General features: G+C 44.1%; 1 pseudogene; it reads left to right on the top strand.

Annotated features, from left to right (window-relative positions):
* Nucleotides 1-17,673, top strand: part of LOC119660849 — a 103,570-nt pseudogene extending 85,897 nt beyond the window's left edge.
* Nucleotides 17,674-21,088: the final 3,415 nt, after the last annotated feature.

Raw genomic sequence — 21,088 nt, 5'->3', positions numbered from 1 at the left:
GGAAAAAAATGTGTGTGACAGACAGACAGACAGACAGAGAGTGAACCGACTTTAATAAGGCTTTTTGTAAAACAAAAAGGGCTGGGGAGAAGTGGATTCTTCATGAATAGAATTTTAATATTTCACTTGAATTTCAAGTATTCTCATTTATTATTACGTCAGCATCTTATTTGGATAGCTTACGATGCAGTAAATTCGCACGAAATTGATAAGTTTGAACTCCTATTAACTTCAACACTAATAACCGGATTTGCAAGAAACTTGGGATCAGTATGCGCGTTACTGCCTCCATGCCGGTGCGGTACTTTTAGGTGAATTTCTAAAAGTTGGTAATAGCTAATTTGACTAGATATCGGAATGGGACATATTTTGAGGTTCGTATTTCATAGAGCTGTTTCACCCAAAACCTTAAAAAGGGTTGCAGAGAAGTAAATTCTTCATAAATGGGGCTTTAATGTTTCAGGCGAATGTGAATTATTCTCATTAATTATGACGTCAGAATCTTATTTGCATGGCTTAAGTATAGCTTTGATAGTAATAGCTGGATTTTCATGAAGCTTAAGGGGGTCATCCCGTGTGAAGGCCGTTTTTTTTGGCTTTTTTAAAAATTTTTTGTGAAGAGCTAGATAAAGATACAAATACGAATTTTTCACCATAAATTTATTGATATCTTGAGCGTGTATGGTAATTTTTCCACGCCGATCGCATAGTTGGTTATTGAAATACAGAGCAATTTATGCACCCATCTCCAAAAAAGGTAATTTTTCTGCTGCGACGCTAGAGGGCGCTGTGATCATCTTAAAGAAAAAAAGTAAACGGCATTTGCGCGTACAGACTTAACTGCGGTCCGCAAACTAGGATTATTAAAAATTATTAAAAGCTAAATTTTTGGTGCCATGTTAAACTTTGTTTTTTGTGAATTTTGGCGTTTTTTCACGGCTTTTTCAATGAATAAAAAAAACTGAACTGAATGAATCGCAATTATGCCAGTTTGCGGACCGTAAAAATACGTTCTGAATAAGTGGTGAAAATTTCAAAGAATTTCGTTTGATAGATTTTGGGCTATGGTCGCAGCCGATTTTGAACATGCAGTTTCGAGAAAAACGCATTTAAAAAATAGAATGCGATTTTTAGCCATAAAACCTTAACTGACCATTAATCTGCTATACCTAATCCACAAACCTTAGGTTTCTTGAAGGTACACATTTACAGCCTTGGCTTCAATTGTTGGTCCGTTTAGCGAAGTCATTCGAACGTCATTCGGATCGATAAATACGAGCTTTATTACGACATCGACATAAATCTGGCATGTGATTTATTACGTGTTTAACACTATAATTTCCGAACAACTCCGAATATCAAAAAATCACTTTGCCCATATATTGTACACTATATCTAGATACAATTGATGCCACAAAAAAAAAATTCGATTCCGCAGATTCGACACACGGGATAACCCCCTTAAGGCAGTATTATGCGCGATGTTGTCCTCTATGCTGTTGCAAAATTTTGTACTCCTAGAATGAACTTACGGGGTTTTTGCAGGCAAAAAAATTGGTAATATACTATTAGCAGATATCTGTATGGGATATATTTTGAGGCCTATACTTCATATCAGCGCACCATCCTGATTTTTTTTCTGATTTTTGGGCCAGGTAGTTTACGAAAATGGGTCCTGTCTCCCTTTAAGTGCGCATACTTTGACTCCTTACTCAGAGACCTTACAATTCATTTCAAAACTAATATCAGATTCGGAAAGTATTAATCGAGACCTTTCATTTGAAACCCCACATGATTATATTCGATAAAAAAAAATTGTTCATCCCGCCTTTACATGTATGGAGAGCCCCCCTTTAGACTCTACGTAAATTTTTGTCACTCACTGTGTGCGTGGGATTTCATAGTTACCATATGTCCCCCAAATTTCATTCGGATTGGTTTAGCCATTTTGCAAAAGAATGTGTTTTACAGACAGATAGACAGTGAATCGATTTGAATAAGGTATACAAAACTTAAAAATTAGATTAAGAATAAAAAAATAAAAGATTTTTTATTGGAGATAATTACTAGTTAATTGTTAAGATTTTTCTTAATAGGATTAGCTTTAGTTTAATTAGGATGTGTAATTAAATTCGTGTAATTAAAAAGCTATAATTAAATTTAACCAGGAATATCATCAGTCACATAGAATATTTTAATTCATACATGAAAAAACTTTCTCATGACTGACCATAGCCAAGGTGTGCTACTAACCGGTAAATATACTAAAAAAAATGTGATACAATTTATTATAACCTATTAACAATTAGTCAAACCCGATATGCATTGGTTTTATATGAAAATTTACTTCAAGTACTTGTGCGAGTTTTCTCTAGCAGAAGCACACAAGTGAAACCTGATATGCATAAGGTTTCTATGAGAAAGTTCATTCATGAAACACACCAACTGATATCAAAAACTATGTATCGACTTGAGTTAAAAGATTATTGAACTATCCCATGCACTTATTTGTAAAATATCCCAGACAAAAATTTTAAAAGCAAAATTGAATGTATAAATACCTTGTAAAGTAGTAATAAGTTTCAGAGAGAAAATAAAGATCGCTACTATCAAATCGTAATTTATTTTTTTCTCAAACCTTTCCCACGGATAATAATCCCTACTGCCATTCGGGTTATTATCTTATTATTTTGATCAAGTAAAAGAATCTGGACCGGACTCACCTACTGATCAAATCTCCGTTTGGTCCGTCGAGCTTTTACTGACGAGTAGTCTCCCGGACTACGAATAATCCCGGGCATTACACCCGTAGAACCCTCAAAGTCAACTTTCCTTTTCCACTTCCACATCTACCCAAGTCTCCAACTTTCCTAGTCGCCTCACAGAACTAGACCATCCTAAGTCCTAGAATTGTCTAAAGAGAAAAATATTCGAGGATACAAACCAATTAGGGCCAAGACACTGCTAGAGAACCAGGCAGATGTCATTAAGGAGGTGTAGACGTTAGAGAAGAATTACAGAAAGGACGGTATAGGTCGTAAGACACCCGAAAATTCAGAAAGGAAGATTAGAGGAACTGACGAATGAATACTATGTCATCGATCAGAACCTGATCCGAATGTTAAAAGCAAAGGAACCCTAGTTTACCATCCACCCAGAATCGGAGCCAAAATTAGCACCGGTAAAAGCCTTGCGTCAGAAGGATCAGCAAAATATCACTGGTTGCGCCACCGTGGAAGCAGCGGGGCCGGCAGGCATCGAAACAAGTGGTATGGCTAGGAAAACTGGCGAACGGGCTGACAATTCACAGGTGTACATACCTCAGGAGCTACCAAAGTTGCCATTCATACAGATTCCGGGATTCACAGGGGCCATCAAGGAATGGAGTCAGTTCATGGAAATTTTTAAAGCGGTCTTTCATTCGAACCGTGCGCTAGGGAATATACAAAAAATATAGTACTTACTCGGGTACTTGCAAAGCACCGCAAAGGAGGCGGTGTCACATCTGCAGTTAACCAGCAGCAACTGTGAAGCTGCGCTAGCTATCCTGGAAGAAGGGTTCGCGAATACCCGGCAAGCGGAAACGGAATACATGGACTCCATCCTCAACATGAAGAAGCTCGACTACAGGCCCGCAGTCGATACTATGGCCATGTATATCACAATTTGGAATTGTCTGGTTGGTCTCCGTTATCTGGGATATCCGGCAATGGAGTGGGATCCGATAATTATAAGAATAACAGTTCGGAAATTTGATAACGAAACACTTCGCATCTTTGAGAAGAATATGGGGGATCTCAAAGATTTTCCCTCAGTGGACAAGCTCTGTGCTTCTTTGTTAAAGAGACATCAGCTTCTCGTAGCCAGCAAACAACAGCCGACAGCACGACAAATCGCGAAAAAAAAATAATTTACGACGCTGTCGAAAAGGGGCTGTTCTTGCTGTAAAGGGGAACATTATATATATCCGTGTGACACCTTCAATAAACTTTCGGTCGATGAAAGATGTGAATTAATAAAACAGCAGAAACTGTGTCGAAATTGTCTGCCACACGCCGATTCAAAACAATGCACCAGCAAAACCCATTGCTTGGAGTGCAATAAATTCCACCATACCTTGTTGCACTATAAGAAGGAAGTACAGGCAACATAGAGGAGGCGTTATATTGGCAACAGAACTAGTGAGGACCAGCGGCTCGGATGGAGGAAGCGTTACACTTCGGGCTTTGATGGATGCAGGATCACAAGCCTCATTCATATCATCAAAGCAGCAAACAACTTTAGACTGGTTAAGTGTAAAATGTTCGCGTCGATAATGGGAATCGGTGATGTATAGGCGGCAACCATCCGCATATATTAAAGATTGCCCTAAACTTCCAGTTGAGCGTAGAGGTATATGTGCTGGATTCCCTGACAACTCTTCTGTCAAATGAAGATTCTATGGTCGACCAGCCTGAATGGACGAATAAATTGCGACTCGCTAATCCCGCATTTAACACAAAAGCAGGCATTGATTTGATACTAGGCGCCGATGCATATGAAGAGATCATCGGAAGACGCATGAAAAAAAGGGAATCCGCTAATGGTACAAGAAACAAAGCTCGGTTGGATATTATCAGGCAAAGTGTCCGCGAAAGAGAATCAAGTGAAGACCGTGTTATCAAACATATCGACCATCGAATTCAACCGCGCTCAATTTTTTGGCTCACACAGTCCCCCGGAGGACTTACCAGCTAACAACGAGTACGAAATAATGTACCAAAGCTCTATGATCCGACAAGCTAACGGAAGATGCGCAGTGACTCTACCCTTAAAAGAGGATAAAAACTGTCGCCCCACCTCCAGAAACAGGGCGTTTCCTTGCTTTAAGCAACTGGAGAGGCGCCTAGGTAGGGATCCCCAGTTACACGAGGAATATCACAAGGCCATCAGTTAGGGCATATCGAGCAAGCAATCCCTTTCATTGGAGGAGATAGGGACGTCTATTACCTTCTCCATCATCCGGTTATCAAATTAGGAAGCTCCACAACGAAAGTACGGTCAGTTTTTAATGCGTCAGCGAAGACAACAACCGGGGTAAGTCTAAATGACAAGCTGCATACTGGACCTAAGCTGCAAGAAGATTTGGTCCAGATCTTACTAAAATGGAGGAAACGGGAGTTCGCGATCTCAGCAGATATCGAAAAGGTGTTCCGGATGGTGAAAATGCAGCCCTGTCACAGGAGTTTACAGCGGGTTCTGTACAGGCCTCCAGAGATGTAACGATTCAGGAATACGTCCTCACGACTGTCACGAGGTCAGAACATTACACCAGTTGGCGCAGGATGAAAAGGTAACATATTCTGTGACGGCAAAACACGTAAAGGAAGATTTCTACATGGATAACTAAGCGGTGCGGGATTAAGGAAAGCAGCAATGAACCTGATCAAGAAGATGACTTCGTTGTTAAGCTCAGGCGGTTTCAATCTGCGAAAGGGCTTCCAACGATCCGAGCCTATTGGACGGGATCCCAGAGGCCGCCAAAAAATCAGGTCTGTGCGAGATCATGCAGGAGTCCACAATTACAACACTAGGGCTAATGTGGGATTCGACCATTGATAATTTTCGCCTGAGATTGATCAAATACGGTCCAGAGAAGAAGTTAACGAAACGCCATGTATTATGGCTGGCATCAGTAATCATAGTTGCGAAGATTTTAATGCAGAAGATCTGGCAAGCGGAAATCGGATGGGATGACATCCCCCAGAGGAAATTCTAACTGCCTGGAAACGTATCCCATTACCATAATTGGAAGATTGCCGCATACCTCGCTGGATTGGTTACTCCGAGAAGCTACGAAGTGAACTACACGGGTTCTGCGACGCATCGGAATCTGCATACGCCGCAGTCATCTATAGTAAGTCTATAGTAGTGGTGTCGTTGCCCTGTACTAAAGCCCGTGTGAAGCCTTTGAAAACGAGATTGGAGCTCAATGGGGCACAACAACAACATCGACTTTGCAACTGCAAGAGGCGTGTGCTGTTGGAGTGACTCGACGGTCGTGCTGGCCTGGATAAAAAAGGAACCGGAGAAACTAGATAATTACGTAGCAAATCGAGTGGCTAAGATTCGTAATATCAGCCAGACGATATGGACCTTGGGACATATCAGATCAAAGGAGAACCGCACAGATTGTGCTTCGCGAGGTATCACCTCGAGCGAATTACGCAAACATCCTTTATGGTGGAATGGGCCGCAATGGCTTTTGGATAAAGGACGGCGGACGGAAGTTGCTTGTTTTACGGGAATTTTGGGTTGAATTCCAGCTATTGAAACGCTATTCAAGTTTTCCGAAACTCGTGAGAGTGGTAGCATATATCACTCGATTCTCCTCATGATTAAAAGGACCGAGCACCGTAGCCGAGTACGAGCAAAGTCAAAGAAGAGTTCCACAGCTTCTCCAACAATCAGTCTTGGCGGAAGAAATTGATGCGGTTAAGAAAAGACTAAGAAAATTACATCCATTCGTCGATCAGCAGGGGCCTGCTGAGGGTTGGAGGTAGACTTCGAAACGCAAATATCGCCGAAGATCATAAACATCCGATCCTACTACCTCGGGAGCATTACGTTACGCCATTAGTTATTCGTGAAGCACACAAGCACACTCTTCATGGTAGCGCCACGGCAGTCCGCAATATATTAAGAATGCGCATGGGCGATCTACCAACGGTCCGGATCACACCAAGCCCGGATTGCATTGTGGCGTGGACTACGCCAGACGCTCCAAGACACGAATGTCAAAGGGTCGATCAACAGCCACGCTGAAGAGGTATGCCTGCGTTTTCGTCTGTATGGTGACGAAGGCGGTGCACTTAGAACTGGTGAGTGATTTAACGACAGAAGCCTTCGTAGCTGCTTTTAAAAGATTTACGGCATGGCGTGGGTTATGTGCTGAAATCTACAGCGATCCTGGTACCAATCTTGTTGGAACCAATAATCAAATGGGCAAGGAGATACAGCAAGCGATAATATCCGCGTCAGAGAGAGCCGCGACAATATCAGCAAAAGACGGGGTTATCTGGCATTTATCCCAGTGCTACGTCACATTTTGGTGGATTGTGGGAGGCAGCTGTGAAATCGGCAAAACGACAGCTAAAATGCGTTTTCGATGGAGCACGATTTTTACCAACCTTCGAAGAATTTACAACAGTGATGTGCCAAGTGGAAGCGCTAGTGCCCCTCTCAAATAATCTCGACGATTTTGAAGCTTTGACACCTGATCTTTCTTTGGTTCAGCGTCCATTGGAAGCCATACCAGGGGTCGACAGGACCCAACGCGACCTGTATGCACGATGGCAGCAGATCAAGACGTTACATCAGCTGTTCTGAAAGAGATGGAATCGGGAGTACCTGCACCACTTGGAAACCCGAGTCAAATGGGACCAACAGACTTCCAACTTGAAGCTCGGTCAGCTAGTTCTCATTAAGGAAAGAAAAATGCTGCCGGCAAAATGGCCTTTGGCTTGCATCAGCGTCATTCACCCTGGGAGCGATGGAAAAATAAGAGCCGTCACAGTCCGATACTATGGATCATTGGAGAAGCAGGTTGGCATTGTGAATCTATGCCCGCTGCCACTCGGTCTACCCCACAAACCCGAGGTAGAGAATCCTGCCGCTCCATGTAAGAGTAATGACAGGACCTCAACTGGAAAGAAAGTAGTGGCAAAAAGAAGATACCGATTGCCGTCGCCGACCCCGAACACCTTGAGGCCAAAAAAACTGCGACAACGGCGTACGTCCAGAAGTGGTAAAGCGTACCTAGGCACGGTTACTCAACAGAACGAGATTATCCTTATCATTCAGGATGCTGTTCGCAAAGAACATTTCCACCGAGGACTATGAAATATGGAAGCCGGACGCTGGATACCACGTCGAGAAACTGCGATGCTCTCGGCTCATTCGAGGAGAGTTAAGAATCGAAGTGCACTTTCCGATTCGAGAAATGATAAGGGATCGTCAGAACATGAATGACGTCTTGGGCCAGTCAAACGCAATGTGCAGGAAAGCCACGAAGGTAGAAACCACGACCCATTGTGACGTGCTGATAAGGAATTTTAAATGCAAGGATACTACCCGCAAGACCGATGAGTTGCTCGAGCTCCCAGCCCCCAAAGGAAGGAGAGGTTTATTGGGCAAGGTACTAACCGCAGTTTTTGGAGTTAACGAGGATGTTTACAATGACATTGAGAACCTCCGCCAAGGACAACTTACCATGTTGCAGTCGATGACCCAGCAGAACGTCTTGATAAACACGCGGGTAGAAGCTTACAAGACCGCACTATCTCATCGATTGAGAGAGTTCATCCATAAATAGTCATCGAATCAGTGAACAAAATGAACAGCTGGTTTGCCAAAACGGATTCGGGCAATCTGAATGTGCAGATTGTATCCACGTACTTGACAGTCGTGGACTACTTCGACGAGCTAAAGACGAAATATAGTCGAATCGTGTCCGCATTCTACGGCCACGGTGATTTATTGGGTCTCGTAGGCAGAGATGCACTGACAACCGCGATCAAGGATGTCCTGACCAAGAGTAGCCGTTGTATGAAATCCAGAGAATTCCATACGAACGACTGTCGTTACAAAAGGACGAAGAACAAATTCGAGTGTTCGGGTATTTTTGCATAATCGGTAAACACGAATGCAATCTGCTACACGTAACAGCTGTCTTTCGGGCCATAGGAGGGGGCCGTTACCTGGTGTCGACTTCAATCAAGGTAACTACTTCGACTACTTGATCAGTCCTCGCTTGCATCATGTCTTCGGCAGGACAAAATCTCCTTATGCGCACCAAAAATAACAAAAAATATGGACGACATATCAAACTGTGTGCTGGATGCAATCTACGAAAGTCCAAATAAACCAAATTGTTACTTGCAGGATGTCATGAACAACGCCACGATCTAGAAGGAGTTAATGGTGGAGACCAGCTGGTTATATGTCACCAGCGGCTCTACAATATGTTCCATAACTTGCAAAGGGCAGAGGCACGAGATGGCCCTGAACGACGTGGGGATAGTGCATACTAACGACGACTGTACTATCCACGCAAACGGCATGGTCCTCCGATAACAGTGTCGGAAACAAGGAGGGTAATGGAAGCCTTCACGAGAATAATTTACCCTGTGAACTTGACGAATGTTACCCGGCTACGTTCTACTCCGATCTCCAAGGTTAGATCTCCGATACCTACAAAAGAACATCATCATCATCACCATTGGGTTAGCATGGCAACAAATTTCGCACTCAGTACAACGTCCATCCTACTGGGCCTGCTGGCAATTACTTGTCGAAATCGTATCCCCACCTGCTGTCGAATCCATTCAGGTAAACCGCCAAGGTGGACGCCTGGAAATTCAAATCAATCAGAGCGAGTGATGCCATTATATCATCAGTTACGTAATTTGGCCAGGACTTCAGACGAATGTACTACAGCAAACGCGCCCCCGCAGTCTGTTAAAATTTATCTTAACAGCCAACATTGCTAAGATATAGCAAATAGGATTAGCTTTAGTTTAATTAGGATGTGTAATTAAAAAACTATCAATAAATTTAACCAGGAATATCATTAGTCACATAGAATATTTTAATTTATACACGAAAAAACTTTCTCATGCATGACCATAGGCAAGGAGTGCTACTAACCGGTAAATATACTAAAAAATATGATACAATTTATTATAACCTAATGGGGCAATACAATTTATTATAACGTAATGGGCATGGATCCACCTCCATCCACTCCAGTTCGGAATCCGCGGAAGACAGATTGGGTAATGTATAAAAGAGAATTGAGAATTGATCCCTGGGAAGCGCATTAAATCCATTGCTGGAATTGAGAAGACAACCCAGATGATCATAACTAGAATGAATGAATCTTTCGGAAGGCTATCCACTCAAGATGCCAAAGAAGGGTAAACTACCATGGTGGAACTCGGATTTAGCAAAACAGAGGAGAACGACAAGGATGCTCCTCAATCGTGTTCTGAAGGGTGAATCAGGCGCTAGCTGTAATAGCTATAAAGAGGCACAGAAGGCTCTAAAAAAGAGCATAAGATCGACTAAACGATCATCTTGGAGACGCGATTCTGGTTAAAGAACGTAGTCAGAAACTGGGTGATTTACGTTTATAGAACGGGAAGTACACAGAAAGTGATGAAGAAACAGCAAATTATTTCCTTGAAGTGCACTTCACAGGCAGCAACCCGAATCTAATCTCGGGGCCAACAGGGACATACAGCCCTCAACCGAGAGACTGGAATCTGGAATGCAAAGTAGTATCACTGGAGCGAGTAAAATGGGCATTTAACTCGTTCCATAGGTACAAGTCTGCAGGTCCGGATGGCATCATCCCTGCGCTAGTAATAGAGGGAATGGATGCCCTGGGTCTACACATTTGGAATATATATCCCGCATGCCCAGCACACGCTTATATTCCAATTAAATGGCGTGATGTGAAGGTGTTATTCATTCCAAAACCAGGAAAACCCACCTACACAGACGCAAAAAGCTTTAGACGGATCAGTCTAACGTCATTTCTGCTGAAAGGACTAGAAAGACTAGTAGGTCGGTTCATAAGGAATACACACATTCCTAAGTGACCACTTCACCATAGGCAACACGCCTACCAGAAAGGCAAATCCACGGAGACAGGACTCCATGAAGTTACGGCAAAAATTGAAAAGGCGATGTTCGAAAAAGAATACGCCTTAGGCGCATTCATGGACATCGAATGTGCCTTCAATTATGTCTCATTCGCGGCAATTTGCGATGCGGCACGACAGCATGGAATCGAACCGCTGCTAATCAGCTAGATCCTTCACATGCAAGAGTGGAGAAAAATCAACATATCGGTCAGCCAGAAGTCTATTGAAGTAGGATGTCTCAGGGGCTACCCACAGGGAGGGATTCTCTCTCCACTGTTGTGGTTCTTGGTAATGGATACCCTGCTGTGGCTCCTCGAGAACAAAAAAGTCTTCACGCAAGCATTTGCGGACGACCTAACCGTAATAATTACCGACAAGTTTGCAGACACAGTATATGACCGCTTGAATGCAACTCTGCATGAAATCCACAGCTGGCTATACGCTACCCACTTTAGCAGGGACGAAAATTCAGCTAGCACAAACAGTCAAGTACTTAGGAGTACATTTCGACTCCAAGCTAACGTGGAAGCATCATATCCAGCAAAAAAATCAGAAATCCTGCAGATTGTTCTGGTGCTGTAGGAATGTGATAGGTAAGACCTGGGGACTTTCACCCAAACGGATATATACATCCATAATAAAACCCATTTGGATGTATGCACGCATCATCTGGTGGCCAAGACTGAACTTTGCTAACAGCAGGAAGCTGCTAACGCTGATGCAGAGACTTGGTTACCTAAGTATTACTGAAGCAATGAGTAGTACGCCGACTGTGGCACTTGAAGCTATTCTACGAGTAAATTTATCCCCCATTCACTTGGAGGTGAAACGGAAAGCAGCTAACGACGCATATAGGCTCGATACCATTGGGGCGTGGAAAGGCGGCCAATCACACGGTTATGCGTCTATCTGGAAATTCATTGACAAACATCCGGTAGCACTGATGCCGACCGATCATATGGTTTCATGATTTGTCCTTGAAAAGACACACTGTCGTAATCAGCAAAAGAGAAGAATGGTCGACAAATGCCCATGAGTTTTTTCAGATTACAGACCTAATAATCTTCACCGGGGGGTCAGTCATGGAGGGTGGACCGAGCGCAGGGGTCTTCTCGGAGAATCCGATTATAGAATTGGCCCGACCCCTCGGAAAAATGACGACCATATTCCAGGCGGAGATATATGCCATCTCATTAGCAGCAGAAGAATGTCTGCGACAAAGATGGAGGCGTCGCACTATTCGAATCTGTTCCGACAGTCGGGCGGCATTATCAGCACTAAATAGCAACCACATTTCAAGCCAGTTGGTGTTGAGTTGCCATCAGGTGCTGTTGAAATTTGGCCGACTGAACGAAACGTTTCTAATGTGGGTGCCGGGGCAATCTAACATCGCCGGTAATGAGGAGGCTGATAGACTGGCTCACCGAGGGTCTGGATCCACAATGGCGGGGCCAGAACCAGCTCTTGGAATCCGAACATCTACTGTCAAGTCTACTCTGAAATTGCAAGAATTCACGCAACCGAGTGGAGAAATTCAAACTCTTGCCGGCAAGTGAAAATCCTTGTGAAAGAGCCTAGGGCCACTGGAGCTTCATTTTTGTTGTCCCTTAAGAAGTGGGACATGAAAACTCTAGTAGGGCTTTTAACGGGGCACTGCTCCTTAAACTACCATATGCAAAAGATTAGGGTGGTGGTTTCGGCTATGTGCAGCCAATGTGAGGGGGAGGAGGAGACGGCTCTGCACTTTTTGTGTAGTTGCCCGGCATCCTCAGATCTCAGACGAAGACACCTTGGCAAGGTTTTCTTTAATGAAGAATCTGCACACTCTCTGCCTCTGGAGAATGTTCTCAGATTCGCTAAAGCTTGCGAACACCGTAGGCGGGGAGCCATTGAATAGACAATTTACGGGGATAGTACAATGGGCCTAACAAGGGCCTGAGTGCTCGGAGCTGCGGCTACCCCCAGGAAACTAAACTAACTAACTAACCATTTGGGTTATTATCTTATTATTTTGATCAAGTAAAAGAATCTGGAGCGGACCCACCTACTGATCAAATCTCCAATATTCTTTTGGATATGTAAAACTATAAGAAAGATTGTAATTGAAATACTTACCAGATTTAAGTATGAATGCTTAATTCTAAGCTAGTTTTTTTACATGCATTACGTATAAAGGATTATCATGAATAGAAGTTAGATTGTTTTGTTCTAGCCCTCCCCAGGAAGGCGTCAGCCCACCTGATTATTTAGGGTTCCCCCTATTATACTTGAAGCGACAGTGGGGGAACGTTTAGATTGCACTGAGTTGCCGCATGGCCACTATGTCATCTGGTCCCCAATAAAGAGGAAAGGGAGACGGGGCCACTTGTCGCGTAGGTGCCCGAATCAGCTCAGCACTAGTCATTGCCCGCCCATCCCGCGGCGTTAGTTTTTTCGTGATGTTTGCCCCTTCCCTTATTAGGCCGTTTGGTAATTTACTTCTTTGGTATAAAAAATGTCACTGGTTTCAACCCGCCTTGGAACTTCACGTCTCTAATAGAGTAGTTTACCCCGGGTGGGTTTAGTTTGTTTTTTTTTTACTATTGAGTCTAGGCACGTGAGTAAAATCTCTGTGTCCTGACTGGAAGATAACATTTCAGAACCAAGTACCACGGCCGCCATCTCGCCGAACTGCTAGCATTCGGGTTAGCTCCAGTACATGCTGTCCGGTTCCATATATTATTTCGCGCAGTCGGTGTTCACGACTGGCAAAGCTGTTAGGGAAGTTTGGTTAGTTGACAGCCTTTTTCACCGTATTGGGGCCAAGGTGATGCAACGCCGTACATAATTATTATTCTTTTACCACAGTGAACATATTCTATAATTCACAAAGTAAATGCATATACTTCATTGCTTAAAGCAGATTTTAAAAGATGTATGTAGTATCTTAAGCAGCCAGAAGCCTCCATTATACCAAAAAAAAAAGAAGATATATGAGTAAATATTTATTCATTAATCGACAAATTTCCAAAATGCTGTGGAAACCATAACATACATATTGCACTTTAGTGAAATAGTCGCTTTGAAAAGCTGTTACTTTGTAGAAACTAAAAGTTGTTGAAGTGTTGGATAAATTGCTTCATATCACAATTCTCTAAATATTCGGACTGCATTTACAAGCCTAACTGTTTCGCGAAAAATCAATCTCTTAATTCCGCTCCGGCATTAAGTTAATGCGGACTTAGGACCCCACAGTTCTCAAAAAAAATATTTTCAGCTCTGGCCAAGCTCTGGTCAATAAGGCGGTTATGCGCTCAATATAATTCGTAGTCATGTTGTGTTCTGCGAATTATGGATTCTGCACAACCTAGAAGTCTCCCTTTCACCTTCCAATGTCCACGAACACCCCCATCGCACACTCACCCTTCAGAGTTGCATCCTCTATCTTTGAAACCAAAGAATGAAGAGCACACTCACCGGACTTTCCACGTTGGTAAGGGATGCGACTTTAGCGCATTCCCACAATGTGACGCTCAACCAGTCTCTCCAGAAATTTCAGCGAAAATGATGTTAGGCTGAAGTTCTTTGGAATAGAATAGTCATCTTTCCCAGGATTTGGTATGAAGACTACCTTCACCATCTGCTAAGAGGAAGGCACGTAGCCCAGAGCAAGACATTCTCGAAAAATATTTCTTGGAAGTTTCTCTAAGCGCTCTATACCCTCCTTTAGCATCGCTGGGTAGATGCCATCCATACCAGGTGCTTTGAAGTGTTCAAATGATAGTACAGCAGTTCTCGTTTTTCCATTGGTAACAACCGTTCTCGCAGTGTCCCAATTCCCCTTGTAACACCTTCATGATGAAGGGTTTGCAGAAACCGCCAATTCTCTTCTTCCCACTTCTGAGACCTGTTCTCCCAAGTGGTGTACTTCCAAGAGAGTCTGTATAGACTCAACTCTGGAGTTCGTGAAAGTAGTATCCGGTTTTCTATGAGAGTCCAACTTGGCCGACTCATCCTTATTAAGGATTCTGCACAACCTAGAAGTCTCTCTTTCACTTTCCAGAAATAGCCAATTCTCTTCTTCCCACTACTGAGACCTGTTCTCCCGAGTGGTGTACTTCCAAGAGAGTCTGTATAGATCCAACTCTGGAGTTCGTGAAAGTACCATCCGGTTTTCTATGAAAGTCCAATTTCGCCGACTCATCCTTATTAAGAACTCTACACAACCTAGAAGTCTCCCTTTCACTTTCCAGTTCCTCACAGTACGCTCTAAAAGAGTCCCGTTTCGAACGTTTTACGAGCCTCTTATATTCACGCTGTTAGTTCCGGAAGTTCAGTCAGTCTTCATCTTCATTGCTTTTGGAAGCACGATTTAGAAATCATCTGGTTGATTTCCTGAGTCTCTGCTGTTCTTGGTTCCACCATGGAACCGTTTTACCACTTTGGCCTCGGGAAATAGGACAAGTCTCTTCAAAGCTCTCTAAAAGTGTGCTATTCAGAGTTTTCAATTGATCTTCTATCACCAAAGGAGTCCTTAGTCGCCTAGGAAGCTCAACTTTGTTGCCAAGAAGTTCACTGAACTTTGTCCAATCCGTTTTCCTAGGATTCCGTCTTTGTATTACAGGCTGTTCGACAGTAATAGACTAAATTCTAAGTAACGGTGATCTGAGAATGAGACTTTATCTAGTACTCGCCAGTTTCTAATTAACTCTAACAACTTTGTAGTGCAGATTGTTACGTCAATTACTTCACTTCTTCTTGGGCCGACGCTCTTGAACCAGAAATATATAAGGAGAGTCCTGTAACTTTGCTAGCTTTGCCGCCAGTAGATAGGAAGAACTCTTTGGCATGCTGCAGGTTGATTCGACTAACTCTTATGTTTGTAGCCATAAGTGCAGTCTAATACGAAACCGCCGCTAACTGAAAAGTCTGCTGCGTTCAGGGTGGATCTCACCGGGGTTACCAGCTCCTCGCCTTCCACCGAAAGTTCCGCTTTCTTTGGATATAGCCATCGATTTCTTTGGATATCGCCACACTTAGTGGTGTAGCAACGTCCATGTCCTCATTCGCTAGAAACTTCGCCTTCTTCGCAGTGCCTTCCGTTGTCGTCGGGAGCCCTCCCAGATTCATGGAGTCCGGGCTGCATAGATCTATTTTCACATATCGGCGTTAGACCAGTTGCGTCCCTTCCCTTTCTTATGCTTTTCCTGGTACCGGCGGAGGAGAAGGTTCTGACAAGCAAGCCTGTAGTCCCTTCTGCTTTGCGGCTGAAGTTTCCCTCTGCCGAGCCTTCCTCCCTCGTTTCTTGGAAGAGTTAGGTAACATTGTCACCGACCGACTAGCCGTAGTCAGATTCCCAGTTGCTCTCATTAAAGGAGATGCTGTACTATCCTTTTTGGCTGACCGCGTCGTAGACACCGGGTGTAGGTTTTCCACTGAAGTGGAGAGCCTGTCTTGCATAGATTTCTCCGTGGGGGAACATGAATTAGGTGAGGTCTCCAAAATCCGTGCGTCGGGCACGACCTGATTTCTCAGAGTCGCGGGTGGATTCGAAGTCTGTGACTTCTTAACACTTGGAGAGTTACAATCCTTTGTTTCCATCTTCATGTGTTTTTGGCCACTCCTAGTGTAGTAGTAAACAATCACAAGCTCCCTCACCACGACAAGGTGATGTCCGAGAGGGGAGCTGCTCAATAGTAATAGTCAATTGTGTGGTAGACCTACTGCGCTGCTCAATAATAGTAGTCAAACAGCGTTGCAGTGTCCTTATCAGATACCTATCAGTCTGAGTTGAATTGGCATCCTAGTAGAATTTAACATTTAGAATACTAGTAGCAACCTTTCCGCCAATTAGGAGATGGTATATTTGGAAAATGGTCGACCAAGCCCTGTCTGGTAAATTATGGCTGACTATGAAAATTTCGTTTTATTTCAATAGCGTCTAAGTTTAACCTACATCCTTTCATAACATCTTAAACAATTTGGTTACTCCTACAGGTCAATTTTGCGTACCAGTTTGTGCGTAAGAAGCTTTACACATTCTCGCAATTTCTCTACGATGAACATATCAAATCGCGACTTATGAAAGATTTGAAATATTTTCGCGGTGGCGCGAAAGATGGCAAGGATCGTTCTGCATCGTAAATGTATAACTACGAACGTGCCGATAGCTTTAACAAGGGCATACGGAAATTTGGCCTAACTCCTGATGGTCAAAGCTATTTGGATCTCTTTCGTCAATTAATTAGTCATATTGGAAATGCCATGGGTTATATACGCCTCATGCGCTCAGGAGGTATCCATGCCAGTTCGAATGTGAGTGTGTATTTGCCGAAATTAGACGACAATCTTGATTTTGCGAAAGCAACATGTGCGACTATGAAAGCTGCTGAGAACCTGGAGAATAATATACAGAATTTGTCGAAATGTTTCAGTGATGAAACGGAATATTTCAAGGTAAATGGTGCGAAAAATCCACAATTGGTAAAGAACTAATCCTCCTTTATGTTTCAGCTCCTAATCGAGGCGTTCACACCATTCTTTCGGGATCCGAAAAACATGCGCTTACGCAATTTTTACTTGGTCGTTCCGGCCGTCACCATCAATTTCGTTGAATACATATCAATGCGAAGGACAAAATCCATAAAAGGGATAAACAGGGTGTTCTCTTTGTAGACGATGGACTAGCTATTGGATTCGCCTATCTTTTACGACTCCTCAACCAAACCAGTGAATTCAACTCTTTGCACTGGTTTAAGTCCGTCAAAGAACATTTTATTAACGAAAAATCAAAAATTATTGCACAACGAACAAACCACATTGCTGGAGCAACTGGCGCTGGCGGCAATGCAGGCTCGCCAAATGATGATAAGCTGCAACAAACACTTACATTATCAGAAAAACGAATAAATGCGCACCAAATGGAATTCAATTTATTGTATTATAATATACAAAGCTCTAAAATATTTTTTCGTGAATAAAGAACTAGCTTTTATATTAAATTAAATTATTATGTGTTTGCATCCTATAGCTGTCTAGACCCTTGACTTTTCTTTTTAAGATTATAAGTGAAACAAATAATAATAACAATAATCGTTGGCGCAACAATCCATATTGGATTAGGGCCTTGAAGTGTGTTAGAGCATTTCATTCAAGACCGTAAAGGTACTCTACAGTAGACTGTAGGAGGCAATGTGAAACGACTAAACCGATTGTCGCAAAATTTAGTGAGAACGTATACGAAAGGGGGTGTACATTTTTCATTCATTTATCAAACGAGAGGGCTCGAATAGTATTTTTCGAAATTGATCTTATTTTTGATATTAGGTGAGAATATTCAAATTGTGTGCCTCAAAAAGTGAAGCAGGGCTTGTTCTCAGAACCTACCCAACCGAAAAATCTGGAAAATATCAGAATAGCGCATTTGTATGGTCGCTTTCGATATATTATCGGTATTCGGTATATTACCATATTTTAGAAATTGACCGAAACCTAATAAACGTAAATTAAATCGTCGCTTATTACTTTGATTCGTTTAAACGAATAAATTACAAAGTTTTTTTTTAAATAAAAACCGAATTTTATATTTAGTTACCCTTATTTAATAAAATGATTTCATTAATTCTTAACCGATTTTTTAAAAATCTGGTGGATCCAAGACCTACCAAATCTCTACCGAACTAAGGAGTACGGCACCCGTGATGAAACGCAACACCACGTCGACGCCCGAAGGTCTCTTCTTGCTTGAGCATCACCAACAATCCCCATCCAACTCCCACTAGGGGGCCAACCGCAAACAACCGAGCTGTACTCATATACGACAGGAATTCTCCCGAAGTATATGAATCCAGGGGCTACCCCGGTTCCCATGGTACCAGTAAGTTTCGTGGCCGAAGCCACTTCAGATGAGTTCCCGTGCAGACTCAGGTCTGATCGCCCTAATTAAGCCTTGGAGTATTCGCTTACTGCATCACGGCCGGCAAGCCAATGCGATACAGCGTTTCCCGGTGCCACCACGTGTAGGTTCTCCTCTGCCACTTGGTTTTGGTTTAGCCGACAGCGTTGCCACCGCGTCTTCCTCCCCCCAACCTCTGAGCACCTGGGTAAGGAAGTAATCAATCTCACCGTGCAATTGGGTTCAACCACGGGTCTAATTTGTCAATGAGCCGCGCAGTCCATCTGCCCCTTGGCTCTTTCTGCCAAGAAAGTTGCCTCTTGGTAAGAGTGCGTTGACGTTCTTCGCGGGCAAAGATCTCTCTTAAGTTCTCGCCCTTACGGCGGTAGATAACTTTCCGCTCCTTGGCAAGGAGGGAAACGGGGATCACTCTCGCGATCACCATCACAGCCGGTTCGGAGACGGTGCGATAAGCAGACGCCACTCGCAAAGCTCCACGCCTCTGCACTTGAGCAAGGCGTTTACGATGCATCAGCCCATACCTCCGCACCATAGAGCAGAACCGACTGTGTTGCTCCCATAAGGAGACATCTCATAGTTGATATAGGGCCCTCGACATTCGCCATTAGCCCACTCAAAGTCGCGACTCCAGCTGCAGCCCTGTCCGCTGCTGCTGCACGGGAACGGTCTTTCAAATAATCCTTCAATATCCGCAAGAGATAGCTTGGCACGTGAAATGAGTTTTCTGTCCATCCGATGAGATCGGCGGCTGTGTGCCTCGGCTCGATTACCCGCATCTATGACCTCCATAACAGCATCCCTGTTCTGAACCCGAACTGCCTTGAGGATAAGTCCCCGGCAGCGCGGATCGCTTCAGCGAGTCAACCCCTGATGAGCTTCTCGAGCACTTTTCCGGCCGTGTCAAGCATACACAGCGGTCGGTATGCAGACGGGAACTCCGGGTCTCCTTTACCCTTACTGGTCAACGCGAGTCTGGCCACTTTGCAGTACCAAGGCGAAAATGCCCTCCTTCAAGCAGGCGTTGAACACTACAAGCAGGAATTCTGGCCGTTGGCGGAACACCAATTTGTAAACTTCCGCCGGGATGTCATCAGGATCTGGCGCCTTCCTGTTTTTCATAGTGAGAACCGCTTCTTCGAGCTCTCTCATTGTGAAAGGGGGGCAATCCTCGATGCTTTCCGCGCTATTTACATCAACCCGTACAGGGTGTCTGGGGAACAATGGCCGCACAATGCGGTCCATCCGGTCGGTACTTAGTACGCAGGGCTTGCGCGGAGCTCCGATTTTCCGGGTAACACGGCCCAACGGGTCCTCATTCACCTCGTTACCAAGGTTCTTGCCAGTCACGAGCTTTGCTTTTATTTATAGCGTTGCGGAGTCTCCTTATTGCTGATCTATACTGTGCTTTTATGACACATGCCTCCTTGTTGGCGTGCAAACATTGTGTCGTATGGCGAAGCTCATGACACTCCCTCCGTAGGTCGGCAATTTCTGCTGTCCACCAGTGTATAGAAGGTTTGTCGCGACTGGGGGCCCTCCAGGGCATGGAAGCCTCACACGCCGTCGTTATCAGGTTCATCACTGAATTTACGACGGTGTCAGCTGCGATACTATCTCACACTATGGTGATGTCAGGAATGCTTCCTTCACAGCCTAGGCGCCGAAACGCTGGCGTGGATCTGATGTTTAAAACTACGAGCCCGGCTCTCGCCGGCATTTCCAGAATCCGTTTCGCTCTGGAGTGTCAGTGAGGCATGCATTGTCCTTCCGTATGGAAGACACCTCGTTTCCCGTATGGAAGACACCTCGGCTCCGTTGTCTTTCATTTCATCATATCACTACGGACTTCCGCGAATGTCTTGCCTTCCATCGGCTTAATGAGCAGAGCCGACGGTCTAGACCTTCTTCGCTTCTTCGTCTTTTCTACTCCTGGCTTTTGACTGGCAGCCTCCTTGTCTTTGGACAGAGGTGTCTCTGGCGGAGGAGCCAGTTGTTTCTTTTTTTTCTTATTTGTCTTCTTTTTTTGGCCCTGGAAACTACTTCGATAAAGTCTTCTTCGGGCATACTGTCTTCCTCCCGTTTTTCCCCAGTTCGCGTTGCAGTGCAAGCAGCGTTCTCAGCGGGGAGTACGGCTCTTACTGCTCTCCAATCGTCTTCCGCTGCTTTCTACGTTCATCTATAGAAGGAGATGCGGTCCAATAGTTCCTCCAGTTCTATCAGTCCGTTTTTGACGCCTTTGCTGACGTTCTTCTGGAGGAACGTTGCCGACCGCATACGCTTCACCACTGCCGCGCATATCCTGATGAGCCTTTCCTCTTCGGCTCTAGCGAGGACGGTCGACTGTACTTCCACTCGGTTTGTGTCCGAATCCATCTGCTCAGGATTAGCGATTCTGATTGAGCTTACTTCCGGAACAGAGGCATTATAAGGTATTGGAAGTTATTTGCGCGCCCGGATGTGACATCGGGTATGCCAGCCCTCGCTGCCTCTTGCGTTGATCGCTGCG

Source organism: Hermetia illucens, chromosome 7 (assembly GCF_905115235.1).
Source record: "Hermetia illucens chromosome 7, iHerIll2.2.curated.20191125, whole genome shotgun sequence".
NCBI lineage: Eukaryota > Metazoa > Arthropoda > Insecta > Diptera > Stratiomyidae > Hermetia > Hermetia illucens.
This window is presented reverse-complemented; position numbering and strand designations above follow the sequence as displayed.